This window comes from Molothrus ater, chromosome 1 (assembly GCF_012460135.2).
Source record: "Molothrus ater isolate BHLD 08-10-18 breed brown headed cowbird chromosome 1, BPBGC_Mater_1.1, whole genome shotgun sequence".
In the NCBI taxonomy this organism is placed as follows: domain Eukaryota; kingdom Metazoa; phylum Chordata; class Aves; order Passeriformes; family Icteridae; genus Molothrus; species Molothrus ater.
The window spans coordinates 39,854,105-39,876,817 of NC_050478.2; the positions used below are offsets into that span (position 1 = coordinate 39,854,105).

Sequence of the window (22,713 nt, forward strand, 5' to 3'; positions counted from 1 at the left end):
AGTTTAATTACCTTTACTGCTAGGAAATTGCATCTGATTTCAAGGTTGATTACATCTAACCTGAAACTTCCAGTCATTGGATTTAGTTGTGCTTTTGTCAGCAAGAGTGAAAAAGCTCATTGTTGTTATCTATTCCCTGCATTCTCTCACTCTTTTTTAAATTAGAATATGTCCAGCTCTTTAGGCCTCCTATATCGAGACTTGTACTTGACATACAAAATATTTGGATTTTCTCCAACATTTTCTCATCTTCTTTAAAGTGCAGGTACCAGAACTGTGCTTGATATCTTTGAAACATGCAAGGACTGTACTGAATCCTTTCCTCACCAATGCACTCAGATCTCTCATGTAAGGGGTGATTAGGATAATCACTTTTTGAGTCTCTGCTGTCTGAGACAGTGTCCATTCCTACAAGCTTTTGGACTGTAGTGAAATTAATTTAGTGTGCTGCCTGTTGGACAGTGATCATTTAGCCAAATCAAATTACTGCAGAAATAATATATCTTCTTTATTTATTGTGCTATATGCAAGCCTTTTAAAGCAAAGATTCTATCTCATGGCCTGAAATGCTGAAAACAAAAGAAAACAGTATCAGGCAAGACTGTTTCTGATGCTTGGAAATCTCCTCACACTGAATGAAATCTCCCCATTAAAAGGCTACATTTTGAAATTTGTCAGTGAGACACTTCTTAATCCTCGCAATAGGTGACCTGTTAATGCCATGTAATGCAAGACTTGAAATCAAAACGTCATGTGGTATTAACTGCCTTGCAGCAATCCAAGTACCTCCTATCAATACAGCTGCTTTTCTCCTGCAGACCTGTAATCTTTTATATAAATCTTCCAAATAACCAAAAATTCCACAAGTGTACGTGTTGAGAACTGCCACTAACCTGTTTTGACCAGGATTAAATAGATTTATTCTTTTTCTAATATTTAAGTATCCCAGAAACACATGCTATTTTGTGAGAAGACCAAAGCATCAGTTTCAGCTAATGGATGGCAGGCACATAGCAGAAAAGTATACTCCCCTACTTATATTGTTCTCTAAATCAGAGCTAGGTGGAGTATGAGCTGAACTAGTTGAGCTTATTTACAACCACTGTTTGTCTCTCAGAGTTAATGAATTACTGACAGTCTAAGGATCTTCTGTTATTTAAAACAGAAACTTTCTCTTAAAAGTCACTTCATCTCTTTCCTATAAAGGGACTAAGTCAAAGAACAATGAAATGTTCTTTCAAATGATGGAATCTGCCAAATACAGGAACAACAGAAACTACTGGTGCTTCTTGAAGGGAGTGTTTAATGCCCAGTCCTCAGAGCCTTGTGAGAGTAGCTGTGCTTAGATGGTCAGCACATTGCCAGCACAGAGCTTAAAAAGATTAAGAGACACAATGGATTTGTACTGGCCCTCTGTAGAGAGGCCTTTGATTCATCACTAATCTTCTCAGGGCAAAAGCTCATCACCTATACATGCAGTAGCAGTACCCATGGGCTGAGAGGAGAATGAGGACTGCTGGTACCATCAAGCCTAGAGAGAGGGCAGAAACAGGTATACAATCTAGGAATGCAGCTATAGTGTAAACATTGTGGTTTGTGTTGCTTTTCATATTTCCAGGTTGCAAAACTTCATGCTTTTTGCTGTTCTCCTGGCTCAAAACAGCCTACTGCTCTGAGCTCTGCCCATGTCCTCCCTTGGAGTATGGAGTAATCCCAGGGAGAATGCGCCCCTGATATGTCTTTGCACTGCTCTCTACAAAAAAAAATCATACTCTAGACCATGAACAGAATATTACCTCTAAACTCCTAAGCCTGTACTACTACAGTTAAAAATGTTGTGAGATTTAGCTCTTTAATGTACCTACATCTAGAATATTAATTTCATACTACTCTTGGCTATGAAAAGAATTGATCCTGTAATGAAAGGAATATTAGTCAAGGGATAAAGAGAAGGTCACTCAATTTATCTCAGCACTGGAAGAAGTGGTATTCTTTGCTGATTTTGTAAAAAGCTATTAATGTCTCTGAAAATAAAGGGAATAGATGATACCAGATGATTCTTTAATTTAGCCATTGAAATATTTTGCTAATATTTATACATTTTTAAGGATCTAATCCTGTAAAGTCTTGTTTATATGAATACTTCTTACTCAGAAACAGCCTTGCTGAATTATGTGTGGTTTTTTGCGTTAGAAAAAAATAACTTGTGTAAAGATCAGTACTACTGGGCCCTTAAATATTTACAAACACTCATCAAAATTATTTTATGAGGGAAACCGAAGAACCATCTGCTATCTCCTGTTATTTAATGCTCCCTGATTTTCCTAACTATGTGTAGAAGTCAACAAATATAACATTTTCTTTCTTATCTAAGGGCAGCCAAATTATCTTCTCCTTATCTTTTAAACTTACACTCCTTCGTAACAGAGGACTAATTCTTTCACTTTTACTTCTGTAAAATGGACAGGCAATGCCTATAAGCCAGTCAGCAAATCTGCTGCTGGGTTTGTTCAAGGAGCAAAGTTTCTTTCACCTAGAATAATAATATAATCTTTCTTCTGCACACAACCACCATGACATCAGCAGTATTTCAGTCCTTAAAAATCTGTGACATTTTTAACATCAAGTACCTGTGCATCCCTTTACAGTAATTTTTCCCAGAAAAACTACTGTGTCCTTCTTTTCAGAGATTACTAAACAGCCTCGTTTCAACTGAAGTTGTTGATGCTTAGCTGCTCCCAGGAGTGAGTCTTTAAATACAAACCTGCAAACCAGCTACACATGTGCAGTTGGTCAAAAAACTTTTTATTAGGTGCAATTTCAACAACAACAAAAAAGTATTTCTATCTTTTTGTGAAGTTCTGTTTTCCTTGGCAATTGGACTAAAATCATTAGGATGAATGACATCATGGCTAATGCAGAAAGTTAAGTTACGTATGGTAAGATCAGTCTTCTCTTATATTGTTGTGATATTTAACAATGCAAACAGTTAATTCCATAAAGTACCACTAGAGGTTCAATTTTAAAGGGAAAATACTGAATTTTTATCTCTCTCTCTTTTTTTTTTTAATTTTATTTTGGGGGGGGGTGGGAGGGCAGTGTGTCAAACCAAATGAAAAGATTTGCTAACTCTTTTTTTCATTAAAAATATTCAACAACAGCAAATCACTACAAGGAAGTTTGCAATGCTGGTAATGTGGTGTATTGCAGCCAAGTGCATCCATTCTGGGTACTACACCTAGCTGCCATATATCTATATACCAAACAGTAAAAACATGAACACAAGCTGTATTTGCAGGAAGGGATGCTGCACATTAGATTTTGGATTTGGGTTATCAACAATGATTAATATTTTTCTACTTCCTTAAAATGAATCTGAGCTGGTTTCAGCTAAAGGAATAAAACTCACGAAGCCTGAAAATTGTTTCCCATTGCAAATAATACAGGGCTGCTAATGCAGTCATGGCATCAGTCAGTTTCATCAGCTTTGTGACACAAATACACTACAAAGAGAAATGCATGCTCATGTACTAGGTTTTTAATTTTTAACTGATTGTGTCTTCAAAGCTGGGTTGAGTCAGTCAGTGTGAGTTGTGCAAGGAACTAATGAAAGTGATTTTTATCAAGTTGCTTTTTGTATTTCTTATTTTCTCTTTTACTAATAAGAATTTAAAATGATAGGCATACATATAAGTGTTCACGAACTAATTTGCAAATATTCCTAGGAGAAAACCAGCAAGTTTTGCTATAGTACAAAGGCTTGGTCCTGCATTATCTTGCTAATATAATTCGGGTTACTCAGGGAGGTAAATAACTCACAGAAGTGAGGTTTAATGATGAAAATTGACATTTGGCAATGCATTTCTTTTGTTCCCCCTTCCCTCAAAAGACCACCTCTCTGTGGCCATAGCACTGATCCTTCTGACCTAGAAGTTTCTTTTTGACAATGGCCGATATGGAGATAAAACAGTTTTGTATAGTTAGAGGCAAAAAAAAACAGCCCAGAGGAAATCAATGCCAATTCATTTTCTGTTCCATGCAGCAGCATCTTAGGCAGCTTTCACATTAAACTAAACCAGCTAAGATGGATCTTTCTAAAACCCATCTGCTCAGGTGCTCTCAACTAGAGACAAGCAACAAAATTTTTGCTGCACAAAATGAATAGAAAGTTTTACTTTGCAGAGCCAGAGTAGAAAAGTGCACAACAGAGAAAGTGTTCGAATGAGAGAGGCAACCAGTTGGTGATGTTTCTTAAAGTGTGGTTTATGACAGGCCATGCAACTGCTGCAACACAGCACATTCCACAGAAGCACCTCTTGGAGAATAAAGTCACCCTCGCAGGAACCGCGGTAAGCCTGAAGCAGGATGTGAATAACTGGATCAGCACAAAAGGTTGGTGAGGCTGACCATAGCATAAGTTCACCTATCGTAGCAAGTATTATACATTGGCAATGACAGCTGTTCACTCAGATGAGGAAAACAATTAACCTTATTCGTATTTTGCTGGGGAACCTGGTGGGCACTGGGGGGAGCAGAAGCACCCTCTGAACGCACCCCACGGTCCTCCCGACAGGCCGGGCTATCTCTCTCGGGCGGCCCCGGCCCTGCCCCTAAAGCTGGGGAGCGAGAGCCACAGTCAGCCCCGGGAGGCAGACGGGCAGCACCTCCCCGCCGTGCGCTGGGAGCGAGAGGGAGGTCTCCTCCTTCTCTCCCTCCCCTCCCCGCTCTCTCCTCCCTCCCTGCCCGCCTGCCTCCGTGCCTGCAGCCGCAGCGCAGGGCAGGGGAGCGGCGGCGCGGCAGGCACAGCAGGCACAGCCTCCCTCCCGGCGGGCGCCCGGCGGAGGAGCAGGGCGGGCGGGCGTTGGCTGCGCCCGGCCGCGCCGCCCCCGGCTCCGCCCGGCGCTCCCATGGCGCGGCGGCCCCGCGCCAGGTGAGCAGCGCTGCCTGTTGCGCCGAGCGGAGCGGAGCCGCCGGGGCCACACGCCGAGAAGTTTTGCGGGAAGGCGCCGCGATGTGAGTTGCGGCGCCCCGCGGATGCACTGGGTGGGGGGCGGCAGCTCCGGGAGGAAACTCGACGGGCAGGGAGCGGGGGGAAGGCGATCAGCGCTGCTGCCTCCGAGGGGTACCGCCGTGCCGTGCCACCTTGCCCGGCAGCGATCGGCGAGGGCCACCGGCGATGCCCCCTTCCCCAGCCCGTGCTGGCGAACCTCCGGTGTCCGTGAGTCCTGGGGGGTGACGGGGTCGGGATTCCGCCGAGGCAGCGGGAGATGGGGAGGGAATCCAGAGGCGGAGGCTCTGGGAAGGGGGTTGACACGCTCTCGTTTGGGAGCAAACGAGGGATTTGAGACCCGCGGCCCCCGATCCCGTACCGGAGCAACATCAGAAAAAGGGGTGGAAAATCCAGCGCCCCTCCCATCCGTGTGTGTTCCCGGGCGCCCGGCCGCTGTCCCTGCCCGGCCGGGTGCGGGCGGGCTGCCGGAGCTCGGTCGCGCTGCTCAGCCTGCGGGCGGCGGCTGGGGCGCCTAGCGGGGCTGCCGAGGAAATGGGGCGGCGGAGGCGGGGACGGGAGGGAAGACGCCTTGTGTGTTGCCGTAGGATTTTTCCACTTTGAGACCTATCTGGACCAGTCGCTACGGTTCGGGCGGCGGTGGCCGCGATGCGGGGGGGAGGGGGGAAGAGGGCATCTCCGTCCGAACGCGAGCAACAAATGGCAGCGGGGGCGGCAGCCGGGCTGCAGGACAGCGGCGGTGCCTGCTGCGCCCAGGTGAGCTGCGACGCCCCCGCTGCCCGGGGAGGCACCGGGTAGAACCGGAGCGGGAGGCGCTGGAGCTGGCCCGGGGGGCTGTGACGGGGTGCGGGGTGCCCCGGCCCGGGACAGGAACGGGGGTTCAGGGGTCCCGCGGCCGCGGGGGGCTCCGTGCGACCCGGCGCTCCGAGAGGGGAACGGTCGCGACCTCTGAGCCCTCATAGAAATGTGGGGATCTCTTGCAGCAAGCGGGTACTGGGTACTGTGGGAACCGCGGGCTCTTCTCTCGCCTTTCTGGCAAGCTACACGTCCAGAATTTCCCTCGCCAAAAATTTGGAAAATGCCTCAGATGTGCCAGCGAGAATTCTTCTTTCCGTTTTTGCTTCTGCCTTCAAAAATTAGGAGATTTTAGAGTATCGGTTAGAAAATGTGAAAGTGATTGAGGCTGCAGGTTATCATCCCATCTTTCTGATTGTCCCTAGACAGCAGAAATGGTGTAATTACAGAATGAAAACAGCCCAACAACTTGAAAAGCATAAATAGACCAACTACCTAAAGAGTCAGAATGAGAACCAGGAAAACAACATTTAGTGCTCTCCTCCAATAAGTAATTCTAGAGTTATTTACATAGATATGGAAATGACAGAATAAGGTAAAGCTTTTGAGATTATTTGAATTAATTAAAATGTAATAGCCATGAGAAAATGTTACAGATTTAGTAAGGAAAGGAAAACAACCCTTCCTCAAGCTAAAAACTCTGACGGGGGTAGCCTTTTCTGAATGTTGAAAAGACCTGTCAAAAATTTCTTCTTATGGTAATCTGTCTAATAATTTGTAGGTTTAAACTGGAAGGTGTGTGTCCCACCCTCCTGAAAGTGGTAGCTTGAAGGCTTTGATATAGAGCACCACACTGTTCATATGGCTTACCTATTGATATTATTCTTAGTAATTTAATTTAAAAGTATAAGCTCCTAGTTTGATTTAAAGGGAAAGAAGCTGTAGAATGAACTTAATTTGCAAAACCCTTGCTACGTTCAGAGTCTAATTTTCTGGTTTAGTTTCTAAATAGTAAAATTGCTCAGGATTAATTATAACTGTGATTGTGGCAGCCCTTACTTGTGCAAGTTGCCTGGATTTCTGTGGGATGACTTCTTCAGGTAATATTCTGATGGCTCAAGATAGCAGGATCAGGCTCATGGTCAGAGAGTTCCAGCGTGCAGCACCGTGTAGGGTTGTGCCCATTGGCGCTAATGAGATGATTTGGACTTTGGCAAGAGAAGAATGTGAGGTTAAGTCTGGATCTCTTGCATTTATTCAGCTATTGCTGGCTGGGTCACTGAACCCTGATCTTGCCATCCCCTGAGATTTGCTGTAAAATTTGCACTGACTTCAGTCCAGCCAAAACGAGCTCCTGTGTGATTGTAGTTTCCAGTTGCCTTAGGGCAGGTTGAAGCTGCTGAGTGTCTTGGACATCAGGGCCTGAGTGAATGAGGATTGTACCTGCAGCTATCAAGAATCAATGTGTTTTGCCTCAAATGTGAGATTAATTGAAAGAGAAGTATCATTTAATAGGCATATAAGTCTGTGCTCTGGATCCAGTCCTGAGCTAATAAAGTCCATGAGAGCTTTGCTGTATATAAATGGAATAGCAAGACTTAAGGGTACAGGTGTGATTTGTCTTTTCCATGTGCTTTATGGACCTGTATTTCAAGTCTTTTGGGAGGTAGGAAATTCTTCCTGCTCACACTGAAACAGCATTACAGTAACTAGAGTAACAGAGCAAATGCATGATATGTCAGCTCAAGAAATATCCTCCCAGCAGGAGAACTGGAATTTATAAAATTCAGCTGTATTCAGAAGTGCTAACTCAAGTGTCTAAAGCCAGAGAAAAAATGTATTGCTTAATTTCAAAAGCACCTTTAGATGTTCAGTTTAATAATAAGGTGCTTCTGAGTCTTGTTTTTAAGGATATTTCCTGTCACTTCACTAGGAATATTTATGTGAGTAGTGCAAAGGATACATGGCTCACTGGCAGGAAGATTTTAAACTTTTTAATGAAGTGGATGATTTAAACAAGAAGGAATATGGGTTGAAATATTTCATGTTGCCACTTCAGTTAATCAGAAGATGAACTAAGGAAGGTACTTCCTCTCAGAGTGGAATACTGCATTTGTAATGACTTACAGGATTTGCATGTAGCTACTGTCCTTGTTGTTATCTGCATGCCTGGTCCTTTGATCAGTACTCATTAGAGAATGCAAATTAAATTAGTGTTCTGTGGCTAGCAAAATAATGCCTCTAATTTTGCCTCATTCAATAAACTTTGTTCATAAGCTTAGAGAAAACTCTTGTGAAGCAATTTAGAAACTTATAATAATGTTAAACAGAACCTTATTTCAAAATGATGGTATTTTGAGCCAAGAATAAATTATTTGAGTTCACAGAATATGTGGCATTTACATTGGCTTGTTTGGCCACACATTTTTAAGTTGATATTTTATTTACTAAAAGTAACCTCTAGAAAATGCAATTTTGATAGGGGCACTTCAATACTGGTATGAATCAAATGCCAAAATGCCAGTATGTCTACTGAAAGTACAAGCAGAAAGGATTTAGGAATTTCTCAGCACCTTCAATAAGCATTTTTAAAGGGATTACAGCCTGTGAATATATGGATGAACAAGGTATATCTTTTGCTCTTAAATCCAATGTGCTGTAGGTGAAGTAGCATCAAATTTAGAGATGTTTTGGTGAATTTAATCTCTGCTTCTAGTTTCAGTCCAGCACTTTTCATAAGTAGTTTCCGTGCTTCCGTCATTCTGGCGTGGTTTGTTAGTCTGGATGCACAGCAGACCTGGGGGTGCATCCTAGGGGGAAAAGGAGAGTGATGTGGTATTGGCTTTACTCACTGCTTCATCAGAGCATCAGATAAACAGTTGCTGTAGAACTTGCTGTGGAGGAGGATGTCATTAGTTCACAATGCTTAAAGATGCATGATCCTGCTTCATGGGGATTTCTGTGGGTGACTGGTGCCTGTGTCTGTACTTGCCACTGATGACCTGCACTGCTTATCTCCATCAGCACCTGTATCCAGTGCTGGTTTGGCTTTACATGCTTACTTTGAGCTTGGAAATGCAAATGCAATGCTTACTGTTACCAAACAACAGAGCATCTTTTATTTCTCTCTCTGGGCTCCACTGAGATCCTTCACCAAGCAGATCTTTTTTAAAAAACAAGCGTATTTCTGACTGATTTCTGCAGTGGACATGGGGAAGTCCTTTTCATAAGGATCATCCCTGCTCCTGAGTTCTGTTTTCCATCAGCAAGGAAAAGGCAATGGTTGCTGAATTTAAATGGTGTTTCTTTCTCTGGAGAGTATGAACTTTTGTAGTGATGAAAAAAAGAGAGATAGACAAATGGGAACAGATGAAGAAGGCCTGATGCCCACAAAACAAGAGAAGTAGATGACAACAGGGAGAAAGTAGTGGCTGATCTGAGTAGTTTGACTCTTGAAGTTGAGGTGATCTGGGCTGTACCATAGCCCTCTGGCTTGGCTCCGTGCTGTGCCATGGATTTGCCATGCCCCTGCCATGGGCCTTCAGAGAAGATGCGTTGGTTGATCTCAGTGGGACTAGAAGCCTTGCTGAGGAATTGAATTTGGCTTTTTGTATCTCAGCTCCACTTACAGAAAGGAGAGAAAAATGCCTCTTGAGGAAATGGGACTGGTAAAAAGCCTTTTCAGAGATACATTGATCTGGATAATTGGACTTTTTACTTAAACAGAGATGAAAGTTACCACTACAGATCTTGATATACTTGATTAAGGTTTACTTCTGCTTTTCAGCTAGCTAGAGTGTGTGTTTTAAATTAATTTGGCACTTCATTAATAGCCATTTCATAAAGCTGCTAACTTATCCTTTGAGAAGAAGAAAAAAGTTAACCTCTGCTTGCCAAATAGTACTATAAAGATTCACTAATAGGAAAAAATGAAAAGTGATAGAAGTGAGTGACAATACATAAATGGGATGCTACTCTGGCCTGGAAGCAGGAAAGCAAATGGACACTATTTAATTATTTAAGGAACAATAAATGAGAAGTCAGGTTCTCAAGTGACAGTAAAAGAAGAGATGAACAGAATTTTAAAAGGTTAGGAGCAGGAAACAATGTATAAAGAAAATAGAAGGTGGACTTGAAGGGAGCAAAGGGTCAAGGGATGGACTTAGGATTTCTATGGAGTTTTCAGTTGGAAAATATTACCTCTATATTGTGGTGCTTGCATGACAACCAGTATTTCACTCAAATTGTGGAAGTTTTAGCACACAGTGTCCTCCTGGGAGGTCACTTCATGTTCCCACTTCATCCTCTGGATGCACAACCTCAGTTAATAGGGCATGTGCTTTTAAAGATGGCATGTCTTAGGTGTCGGGCTCTCTTAAGGGGCTTACTTCGTGGATGTTGTTAGTTGTAGTGCTGCTGTCACTTCTGTCAAAGTTGCTTCCTCCACCAAACAATAGCATTGGTTTTAAACAAAGTATTTTTTGCAGTTCACCAAAATTGGGTTACACACTTTCGCAACTTTACTCACTAAAGACACGTTGTATGAAACGATCATAAGTATTCAGCATTTCATTACGAATGTTTGCATTGGGAGTTAGTGGGATACATGAAAAGCGTGTGAAGGCTGTTTCCCATATGTAGATTACAAATGTGTATTGTTCTGGTGGAATTTGATTCATGCAAAATATTCTTGTAATGCTTACAAAGTATACATTTTTTGTGTGCTTGTGAATGATTTGCAGCAAAAGGATGAAGCCTTTGGATGTGGAAATAAATCCATGGTGCTTGCCATTGTAAAGACATTGCAATTAAAAGAAAAGGACAAGCACTGGGTCAACAGTGTTGAATTCCTGCTAGTATTCCCTCACCTTTAAAAGCAGAGACAAATGCTTCTTCCTCTTTAAAGAGGATCTGCAACAAAAAATTTTTATGAAATTGCTTGTTAGGTCATATATGGTTAAGCAAGCAATAGTGGTTATATATCTTAGTGATGAAATGTCATCTTATCAGCATTAAAGCCAAAATAAATTTACGTTACCGGTGTTTTAATTCTTGATTTTTTAACCTGTTTCTAATCTGTGTTTGTAAATGAAAATAGGCACAATCTCTTTAGACTTCCACTTCAATTATTTTTATTTTTAATTCTTCACATAGCAGTGTTTATATATTGCTTTCTATACACTCTTTTATTAAAAAAAAAAACAAAAAACCCAGAAAGCCTTTTCTTACACTTGTGAAAATACTTCTGTAGTGCTTTTTTTCATGTGAAGATTTATTTGGAAATGTTGATATTCTGTTATAATTATCTCCATCTATGCAAAAAAAAAAAAAAAAAAAGGGCATTTGCCAGGAGCAAAAATTGTGGAATCAATAGGAGTTGCAGAAGAGGGAAGGCCCTCAACAGCAGGAGACCGACTGTTTACACTGGAAGTTGGTAAATCTAGGGGTCAGTCTTTTATTATAAATCTTGCTAGAGCTGGATTTGTTTTTTTGGGTTTTTTTCCCTAGGTGTACTGCAAATGGTCTTTAAAATTTATCTTGATTCTTACATTTTATTAATGTAATTATTGTTATAAATGTCAAAAGAGTGACCCTTAGTTCTTTTCTCCTAAAATGAAGTTAACAGGCTAATTCTGCCATTGCAACCTTCAAATAGAGTGATAGTGTTTCTAAATGTTTTTTGCCCTTGTTTTCAGCTTTGTTGACACCAAGTCATCGAGATGAGAATTGGTGACTTTTAAACAGTCTATTTTTAACAAAGTTTGTAATAGAGTATTACTGTTCATGAATGTGTGTCAGTCCCAGTTTGCACAAGCACTAAAAGGGAAGGCTTGTACCAGAGGAGATCTGCTTCTAAGTCCTCATTTTCAGTTTTGTTGTTCTCTGGGTGTTCCTAGTCCTGTTCTTCAGGTGGGAGTACCAGTTTTACTCTGCTGCTACAAGGACATCTCCTCTTTTTCAAAGCTGAAATATTTCAGACCGAAACCTTTTTCAAAGGAATGGTCTAAATCCTGTTATAAAATGAGATACAAGTGGGAAATTTTGGTTGCTAGGCTCTTCTAACTTAGAATGAAATAACTCCTCAAACTTCAGATCACAGTATTTCTTAGACCTTTAGTTGTCACTTCAAACACACTGCATATAACCAAAGCACACAATTCAAATAGAATAAGAACATCTCAGCTTTGATTGAAAAGCAGCACATGGATGACAGCATGCAATCCAGGTAATCCTTTCTTTTCCTGTGTGTTTTGAGGCTGCAGAGCTGACACTGTCATGTCCCTATACACTGGATTTGTGATCCCTTCCTGGTTATAAGCAAGACCATTGTCATTGAAGGGTTAATATTTTCTGTTCAGAAAATGTATTGGTCATTTTCTCTTTCCAGAGTCTTTCACCGTTTTTGCCCTTTGACAGAAAACATTTAATCTGTATTCTGCTCATCACTTTCATCAGTTACTTGGTGTACTTATTGGCATCTCTGATGCATAGTGGGTGTTAGGAATAATTTCTTGACAGAAAGGGTTATCAAGCTTTGGAACAGGTGTTTGAGTCACCATCCTTGTAGGTGTTTGGAAGATGTATAGATAAGGCACTTAGGGACATGGTTTAGTGGTGGACTTGGCAGTGCCGAGTTAACAGTTGGACTCAAAGATCTTTTCTAACCTAAATGATTCTGTGATTCTATAAATACTTTATTTTGCTAGAGTAGGACTTGACAGGATTTAGACATGCAAGAAACCTAAATCTTTGGCTCAGGAAACAATCCTGATGGATACAAATGGTATTTCAATAACTTTCGATCCAAAAATGTTTCTTGCAAAGCGACAGGACTGTTCTTCTTGCCAGTCATGGCAGGTGCTCCATCTGTACAAATACCACCTAATTTGAACAAGTCAAGCTTAACAGTTGTTTTGGTTTTTTTTTCCCACTATCTGCCACATTTTCAACAATTTTTTCTCTATTCCTTAAACAAGTGTGAGGCAAGGCAGCAGTGTGGAATGAAATGGACACAGGCCAACCAATTACTTAATTATAGTAGGTTTTTTTCAACACATTGAAAAGCAACAGTCAGTGCAGTGTCAGTGGCATTGCAACTTCCCTTGGTTTTGGGCAAAAAAAGGAAAAAAATTGCATGAATCTGTTAAAAATGGAAATGCATGCTGTTGTGTTGTCTAATGCCATCTCAGCCCTTCCCATTGTTATGCTGTTTGAACAACTATGGACATATCAGCTGTGTGCTGTTTTTTCATTCTGGTTTGTGCAGCAATAATTGATGTACCCTCTTGAATTCAGGTTTTTTTTTCTGAGAACAGCCCTTTCTTACAAGCTTGCCATAAGGGATATTTGCTATTACACCTTTGTCACTGATTTCAGCTATAAATACACATCTAATTTCACAGATGTGTATTTATTTTTTCCATGTAAAAAGCGGTCATGCTAGGGATCTTTCTGGAGGTGAAATCTGACCACAGGTCAGATGCAATAAAATACGTTTTACACTATTTTCAGGATTAGTTTGTATAAAAGTACCATTCCAATCTGGACATTCCATGACTGTGTTATCACCACAAACATAGTTTTACAGACCCTGACCATTCTCCAAAGAACTTCCCTGAGAGAAACAATCTCTATGCAGTGTCAGCTCCATGCACTGTCATCTGAGTAGTTTTTTTCACTGTGGCATGCATGACTTGGCAGGCAATGCTTTGATGATAAGTAAGTGGATTTTAAAAGCTTATGGATGTTTGAATTAACTAGAAAATCATTAGAATAATGTAAAGTGAGTGAGGTTGCACAGGTCCTTTATTTTCCCCTTGCTGTGGGCTTGCAGAGTAGGTGTTCTGTGGGGTCCCAAAAGGTGTCTTGTTGACTGGAGTTAGTGTGTCTTGTTCCATTGCAGCAGTATTTTATCAGTGAGCTGAGACTGCTAGTTTTAAATTCTGATTCTTGAAGCTGTGGAGTGCAGCTTTGAATACCGAGTAAATGCTTGGGCATTTGCAAAGGGAGATTAAAAATATTATCAGGCTTGCAGAGCAGTTCTTCATTGATGTAAAGCATTGGTGGGCTAGGGGCTGATTCTGTGACCTCATGTGTTTTTCCATTCACTTGGCTGCTCCAAGTAGCCTCCTCCATTTCCTATGCATCCACCGTTTCCTCAAATTATTTTTTAAAGGTATTTTGTTGCCTTTCTTCTAAAAGTATGTAAGACCAGGGGTTTGACTATGGAATTTATTAAATATCAGTATTGAAGTAGAATTGACATTTTTGTAAATGTAGATGTGATGTGTGTATGAGGAGTTAATGTGACTTTAAAAGCGTCTGGTCTCAGCCCTTCCCACCTTGTTTCTGCATTTTGGACCAGCCACTTGCAGGTAAAGGGCACTGACAGGGTAACATTTTAGTGACTTTAAATACCACAGCTGACAGAGAAAGATTGAATTTTTAAGGATCAGCTATCAGGGAACTGCACTTCAATATTCCCATCTAGGAAAAAAACCAACCATGTTTGTTTTTAATTACAGATACTGAGCTTGTTGTGGTCAGTTGATGCAGCGATGAAAAGTTTGTGGTAGTGAAAATTGGAGATTGGTGAGAGGTGAACTTCTTGCTAACATTGATATTACTCAGATTCACTGTTTTTACTCATACACCTGACTGTTCTTGGAATTACCTAGCAGCATTTGGCATGGAAGTGTTGCTCCTGGAAACAGTTTCAATCAGAGAAATTAGCCATAAACTTTGACCCTTTTCCAGTATAACTTAGACTAGATGGCTTTATTTGACAACTTAATAGCTGTACCTAAGCTGCCTCTAAAAATATTTTGCACTTGAACTTTATTAGTCTTGAATATATTACTTTTTCAAATGAATTTTTATAGTTCCTACTAAATAAAGGTTGAACCTGGAAAAGGGAAATTAAAAGCAAGTGATCTGTATCTTCACTTACAAAACAAATGCAACATAAATAATTACATTCTTCTCAACATTTTCACACCAGCATGGGAAAAAAGAAAAAGCCTATCCGTGTAAACCTTCTGAAAACTGTTTCCTGTGCCATTGCCTGTACTCCTTCAGGTTAGAAAGAAACACTGTATTCTTCAGATGCCATAAAGAGAACATTGCTATTCAGTGGTTGTGGCAACAAGCAAAGAAAACACTGGGCTGTGCTGTAGCTCCCCATAATGGTGAAAGCCTTTAATTTTTCATTAGGGATTTGACCCTTGGTTCATTTGAAGGGTGAACTTGATTTCTTTGCCCCTGCAGAAAAAGACCCAAACCAAACAGACTAAGCAAAAGCACTGGCTGCTGTCATTACTAATTCATCAGGTGTGACGGGGTTGGTGTTCTTCAGCTTGGGTTTGCGTGTCAGGATTTAGGGAAAATGGAATGAGAGGGAAGTGATGACTATAAAGAGCTGGCAGGGATGTACCAGATAAAATACCCCTGTAAGAAGGCTCATCTGAAGAGATGAAAGGCAGAGTAATCAGCACCTGCAGAAACGTTTCCTTTAAGGTTTGTACTTCTGGTGAGAGGTAAAAGATAAAACACGCCACTAATACTACAGCATGTCCTTGCTAAGCCTACAGCTGCTTTCTTGGTAGCCTCAATGGAGGTATCTTGCTGGGCCCTGAGAAAACGAGTGTTTTGGACATACACAGGTCATGAGGATTTGTCAAGGCTGAGACATGAGCCCTGGTGCAAAGGCCAAGTCACGGAGCCCCTAATGCATCCAGGGAGGCATCTCAGACAGGAGCTCAGTGTCTGGGCTCACAGCTGTCAGCAGTGATGGGCATCCCTTAAAAGTTTGTTCAAGAGCTGAACTTTTCTACAAAAGTAGAGTTTCTTTATGGGTTGGGTGGCTGGTCCAGGGTGAAAAAGGAATGATGGCAAGTTTTTAGTACCTGCTGCTGCCAGATTCAGTTACACTTACTGCACTCTAAAACACCAGTTTGACTGTTAACATGAGTAATGTCAGTGTAAGTAGGCAGTGTTTTTAGTTGCTGTTGTTTTCATGAGGCCTTCAACGGTGTGATTGAGAACTACACGAGGGCTTTTCCAAAACCTTACTGAGCAAAAGTGCTTGATTCCTTTTCCCTAATGAGTGGTATGCTGCAGGGGTGAAATGGATAGATGAGATTTGTGTTCTCAGCACTGGGTGGAAGGGAGTCCCCATGTGATTTTCTCAGTATGGGTTTGCAATATTTTCTAACTTGCCAGGCATTTCTCCTTTGTTTTGTTTTGCTTCCCCAGTACTTTCAAAACCTTGTTCTAGTTTTCCTCTGGACCAAAGTGATGTTTAAAGAACAAAGTCCAGGAAAGATGTTGGTACAACAAAGAAAAAGATCCTAGAAGAGGCTTAGGAGGTCTGAAATGGGAGGTGAATAGTTCTTTTTCTTTCTTAGGGGAAAATGGTCCTTCTAAATAAGAAGGTAAAGTGTTCTCAGGTGACAGAAGATCTTAATGCTTAAACAATATAAAATCTCTGTTTCCCAATCAAGGGGAGGAAGATGTTTTATTATAACATAGACCTGTAGTAAGGTTAATAAAAAGTAAATTTTGTGTAATTTTCCTTGAAAGTATTTTGATACTAATGAGAATCTTTTACAGTCTCTAAACTTTCTAGAACTTTCTTTTTATCCTGCTGTCTCCCCTTTTCACTTCTGTTGCTCTCAGAAAAAGCTGTTTACTCTCTCTTCGAGGTGTCAGCTACAGAGAACTCTTCCAAGGCACCAACTTGACCCTTTATGTGGGCTAAGGGTTGCATGAAACAGGGCAGCAAGAGTCTTTCAGTGCAGGTGCCCAGAGCTGGCCTTCCTGTACCCTTGCTGGAGCTGGTGGGAAAGAAATTGGATTTTTTGAGAAGAAGAAACCACAGGAATGTGCCTAGGTTCAGACCTGAGACTGGGGTTGTACAGAGGTTGTGATTAGATTGGTATTTAGTTTGGAAGCATCAGTATTATGGATTTATTTTTCCTTTTTTGCTTGAAAATCACTCATATTTAAAGATTTCAGGTAAACCTGTGTCTGAGCTTGGTGGAATTGCTTTGATTTATGTGGGTGTACGGCATAATAGATTTATGTCCATAATGTGCATGCTGTCTCAATTTTTTACAGACTTATGCAAAATAATAATGAAAACACCTTGAGAATGGATGTTATTTGTACTGATTTGAACACAGGATATTTCCAGATGGAAAGTGAGGTATTGTTCCTAATGTGCAATATAAAAATACTTGAAATAACTGTTTCTGGGACTTTAGTATCATCTATTGAATTCATATCTACCCTTGTCATCTGAAAGACTACTAAAACAAGATTCTGCTCAAAATGATAGAAGTGACAGTCATACAATGCATTTCATTCCTGCTGAGCTCTGTTAGGTAGTTAGTCTGGGGAGATTTGGATCTCACTTCAGTCATTCAAGGGCAGTCCTTTGGAAGCGATTTGCAGAATATGTAATTGTGCCCATAAATCCTTCGCTCCCCCTGCAAATAGGGTAGAATTCCTGTTGCCACCCTACTGTGTTGAGGAAACAGCATTTCCCCCCCCCCTCCTTTTTCAAAGCAATTGTGGTGAATTCCCTCTGCCACTGGCCATGCTTTCATTCCTCTGCAGTGTGGTTACATAGAATTGCTTCTGTGTTCTGTCAGTGTTTGATCCCTTCCAGCTGGCAGTGAATCGAAGAAATCAAATGTATGGACACCCAAACTGCCCTTAGCTACACTTGTGAAAACCTGTGGCATTATATGCTTGGCTTGGAAAGGCTTAAGAAATCCCATGGGATCTGCTCCGCTGAAAGTCGCTCTGTAAATGTTAGACAGGGCTGTTGTTTTTGTTCTAGTACATTTTACTTTAAAGCTGCACCTGAGCTGCAGTTGATGATACTGTTTCATAACATTGAAAAAGAGGGACAGATTTGGAGTATGAGATGTGCTGTGCTGTCAGTGGAGTTTGTCACTGAAACTGTCATAGCTGGGTGCCACGGCAGTGTCTGTGCTGTGAGAAAAACGTGCTCAGTGGGGTTCTGGTTCCTGGCAGCGTTCAAGCTACTGGTCACCATGCAACCATCCTCCTCAACAGCCTGATCTCCTTTGGGAAAGAGCCAGGGCCATCTGCTAGCAGGGCTGGCAGCAGTGGTGTCCAGCACCCTGGGGTGTCTTGGTGGACCTTGATCTTGCACAAGAGCGAGTCCCAGGCAGCAGAAGATGTTTCTTCTGAGCCAAGAAAACTGTGTTTAGGTCTGACATGTTCCTAGCATCATCCAGTATAGAGGAAGCACAGGTCTGAGGAACTCCTTTGGTCTCTGGCTCTGGGGAATCTCTGGGTACTGGTGGTGTAGCTGAGTGCCCTGTGACTGTGAAACGTAGCATAAAGGAGATGTACCTTGGTGAATGGAGGGGCCCATATGATCCTTTTGCTTCATGTTTAGTGCAGAACCATAGGAAGTAACGTTCAGCCAGATACTGTACTGACACAGCATCTTTGACTCAAGCTGATCTTTGCCAATATGGAGGATACTTCATGCAGCTGGTCCACAAAGAACCAAAGAGCTTGAATAGTTGTATAATACTTCTTTTTAAAAGTGTTGCAGTGACCTGAGCAGATTGAAGTTGCAGTCAAAAAAGTCCTGCCCTGAGTCATTTACTTCAATTCTTGGTTTCTGTTTCTTGGGATCCTTGGGAGACAAGGAAACAAATTATGAGATGTGAGGAAGGTAAGCAGAAGACAGGATGACAGCTATTATACACACCTCCAGGACTGTCATTGGGTATTTTTATCTACTTCTAAATTGTGGAAAATTTTCAGAAAAAGAGTTCTCTGTATTTTTTTCCTAGACTGAATGGAAATTTTGCCATTGGTTAATATAGAAAGGAAGTCGGAAATATCAGAATTACATGTGAATTATTTATGTATCCAATTTGCTGCTGTGAATGGAGGAACAAGGATCTTAAATGCTGTTAATTACTGTGGATTTTATTTCACTGACTATGGTCTAGCTGCAGGCCATGTGACCTGGCAGTGACCTGGGTGCAATGCAGTTTAAGGGCACATCTGGAAGGGAGGAGGGAATGTGCAAAGCATTCATTGCTGGGTAGTCAGCTGACATCTGGAGGTTTTATCATGTTAGTAAAGTGAAGTTTTTCCTTCAAGTCCTTAAGGATTAACAGCTTTGTTTATACTTCTTCTGGTATGTCCAGAACAGAAAAAATAATAGAAAAAAACTTACATTTCTGTAGTACAGCATCTTCACATTTTTATTCTGTGCTTCCTATATTCAAGGGATTTCCTAGCAAGAATAGAAACATCTGCAATAGCAGCTCCTATTTATGTTAATCTTTTCCAATCAGCATGCAGCCTGAAATAATTACAATAAATGCACTGTCTGCTCCAAACACTCACAACTTCCATTTATTTCAGGCTTCTTTGCTTCGCAAGTCTGAGAACATAATCCTTCATTCTGCTCTACTTCATCTCCTTTGCATGAATTTATCCAACAGTATCTTTTGTCAGCTTCATTAACAATGGTCATGCCATGATAAATTACATAAATTGAGAAGTTTTTAATTAACTAAGTTAACAAAACAGCCCCACAAAGCATAATAAATTTAATTAGGTAACGTTTTCCTGTAATAAGTCTGCACATGAGGTGTGTAATGAAGTAGACCAAAGTAAAATCTGTAACCTGAAGGTTTTTAGATTTCATAGCTGCAGAAATAGTTTCTTTTTGAGAAAGGTATTTTTATAAGATCATGTGCTAAACGTACCTTGTTGTGCAAAGGATTATGCAAACTTGGCAGAAAAACAATAGTTACTGACAAAGACATGACTAAAAGTATGTTTAAACAGAAGAAGACCTCTTGCAGTCTTTCCCCCTCTGCTTCTGCCAGAGCTGCCCCCCAGGTCAGGGTCATTTTCTCCAGCTTGGCAGTGGTGCTTTGGCTCTGGTTGGGTGAGGTTTTTTTTTATTCTGGACAGAATTTACAGGTGTTTTTGGTCAAATTGGCTAACATATGTGGTATAAAGAGCACATTCAGAGCAGAGTCTCTTTGCTGGTGCTGTGTGCTTTTAGCTGGGCTGCTTGCCCAGGTATGTGGGAAGGAAAAGTAAGATCAGCCTTGGCTCGTGTAGAGTGCTGTGGATCGACTTCTCAGGTGTCCTCTGCAGTTAACAGCATCTGTCTTTGCTTTTTCTTTCCTAAACTTGCATCCAAAAATATTAAGATTGTTATCCCCTGCCTCCTACCCTCTTACACAGCCCAGCCAGCTGGCTGCTTTTGCTCGGGCAATGCTCCCACCTAAGGAATTGGGTTCAAAAAAAAAGAACTTTGCTTTTCCTTTTTGTCCAGGACAGCTTTGTGACAGTAAATGGTACTCTGATTTTGATGGTGAGATAAAGAAGCAATTAAACAAAAAACAGTGGGATAGGACACAGAAAGGAACTCTTCAATTTATCAATATTGGTTTGCATTTCTCTCAGACTCTCTGCAGTCACAGAGAGCAGTGCAAAGGGAGTACATGGGTAAATCCATTTACTGTTTTGGTTTGGTGATGCATAAAGTCAGAGTAGGGTTTTGTAATTGTCTTTCACAAGTGCAAATGAGTGTATATTGAAGGCTGTGAAAAATAGCTATCAGTATTTATTATCTCTATGAAGTGTCCTTTTTATATTTTAATTTAGGGCTGATTTAGAGAGGCAAGTTTGATCTCAGCAACATCAGTATACAGTTTGGGGTGGATCTCTGGTTTATGGAGTCCACTCACATTGTTTATCATCAAACTCTGAAACCAGGGAATGGGACTTTTGGACATTCTGTGAAAAATACATAGCACTGTGTCATCTGATGTGTGTGTATGTAATTATTCTGCTATCTGCAAGAGATATGTAGTATCGCTGTAGTATTTAACCAGGTGAGGTCTGTTGTGAAGATGGAATGGCAACTTACCTGAGCTGTTGAATAGCTCCTAACCAGAAAGGTCACAAAATTGTGAGAGGTAGATCTCTTCCAGTTTTCTGACTCACAGACTACAGTTAATTGTCCATCAGAAGACATTATAAAGCCTTTCAGCATGTGTATATATCCTATCTCTCTCTGTTCCTGCCTTTTTACAATCAAGAGTGAAGCAGCTGTAATTCTAGAGAAGGTAGGAGGGCATAAAGTTTATGTAGCAGAAGCACATCTATTTTAGAGAAAATGTCCCACTTAAATTTTAGGGTTCTACCTGAACATTTTGAACAGTTGCCAGACACACTCCCAAGCTTGTAGGGTATTGCACAGAAATCATGACTGTACTCCTTTGCAGAATTCAAGATAACCTGTAGCACTCATGGTAGTCTGGTGGCAAAGAGGGGCACACAGATCTGGACAGCAAAACAAAGTGAAAAGAAAGAGTTGATAGGAACAAAGAGTAGGGGGAAAAATTAATGCACAGAAGCAGAGGGGTGAAATTAGTGAAGGAAATACAGGAATTAAAATACAAAGTGTTGGGTGAGAAAAGCAGCTCATCAGCAGTCACTCGCTAGGTGAGAACATTGTATGTTCAGGAGGATACTAAAGCAGACCTTCCCCAAAGATTTGTGAATCCTCCAGGTGAAGGATCTTGGGATGAACAAGAAGACCCTTTGCTTCCTAAAGTATTACAAGTTAGGTAACTGAGGCAGAGGAATTTTCTAATAGTATCTGGAAAAGAAGATATTAGAAATTAAGGTCTTGATGACAGGAGTATGTCAAATTAATGCATGATGTATTTTTGGAATTATACAATGTGTCATAAGCCAATTTTGTTCCAGGGGAAATGTGACATCTTCTCCCTTGTGAGTGAGGTTTCCAAAGGGCTGAAAAGCAAGGAAAATGGAAAGGAAAAAGCGAAGTTGTCAGGTGGAGGAGAAAAGCATCGCCTGTGGTATTTAAATTGTATAAATTGGTGTTGATGTTTCCTGCTCCTCAACCCCTTCTGATAGCTCTGTGTGTTTCTATCTGTGACTGCTACACCTGTTTTCCATTTTCAGTCTGTTTCAGGACAGTAAATTTTACCTTGCCCTGTGAAGCCAGTCATATCCTTTCACACAGCAGTGACTTCCCAGGAAGCAGAAACATGAGTCTGTACTGTTGCCATGAAATACATGCTGTGCCTCACAGCAGATCTGTTTCTTCACTGACAAAAATGTGTGCAATAGGATTTTGCTGGGCTGCTGAAAACATTTGAGCTGCAGTTTTACATACTGTATTCTTGTTTCTTCTTCTTTCAGGATCTGGACTGTTTAGAAAGAAAATGTAGAGTTAACATCTGCAATCTGATGTGTTCTTTCTTTTCAGAAAAAATACTGTTTCTGGCATTCATGTTGGGAGAGAGGAGCCATCCTTTCCAAGACTTTCAGTATAGGTATGAAAATGTTCAAAGAGCTGACAGTTAGTAATTATTATTCATTGGTGCTACTTTGCTTCCAGTACAGTGAACATATTTTTGAAGTAGAATTAAATCCAAGTCTCTCCAGGGGCTGTTGGTATTTTGCTAATGCTAAATTAAAGCGTGCCATGTGCTGTGCACTAGAGGTGGTCAGTGGTGGCTTGACAGAACTTAATTGTGTGTGTGGCAGGGGTGTTCTGAGTCACTGCGTGGTAGGTGTGATGCAGCTGCAGTCTGGTGGGAAGTCACAGCCCCTTGTGTTTTCATGAACAGGAAGGAGACATTCCCAAGCTGCTTTCCATCCTGCCTGCAGATTAGGTGGTCCAGCTCCTGGAGTGGTTATCCTGCACAGCCAATTTTTGTTCCTTCTGCTCATCACTTATCCCATTGCTTTTTCAACTCCCAAGGTGTAAATACTTAAAATGAGAAATAAGCTAATTAGAAGCCATGAAATAGAGATGGAAGCTGAGCTTCCTTAAAAAATCAGTAAGTGAAGAAGCA

General features: G+C 41.1%; 1 protein-coding gene across 10 annotated transcripts in view; it reads left to right on the forward strand.

Annotated features, from left to right (window-relative positions):
* The first annotated feature begins 4,847 nt into the window (after positions 1–4,847).
* The window catches only part of LRRC3B (leucine rich repeat containing 3B), a 44,524-nt gene continuing 26,658 nt past the window's right edge, over positions 4,848–22,713 (forward strand). The window contains exons 1-3 of one of the 10 annotated variants that reach the window (XM_036406369.1): positions 4,910–5,013; positions 14,329–14,402; positions 22,122–22,188. The gene's annotated coding sequence lies outside the window, so the exon portion shown is untranslated. Of the gene's footprint in view, positions 5,014–5,096; positions 5,219–5,702; positions 5,765–14,328; positions 14,403–16,945; positions 17,010–22,121; positions 22,189–22,713 lie in introns of those variants that run through there. The other 9 variants (XM_036406371.1, XM_036406370.2, XM_054515440.1 and 6 more) reach the window with 9 other exon arrangements.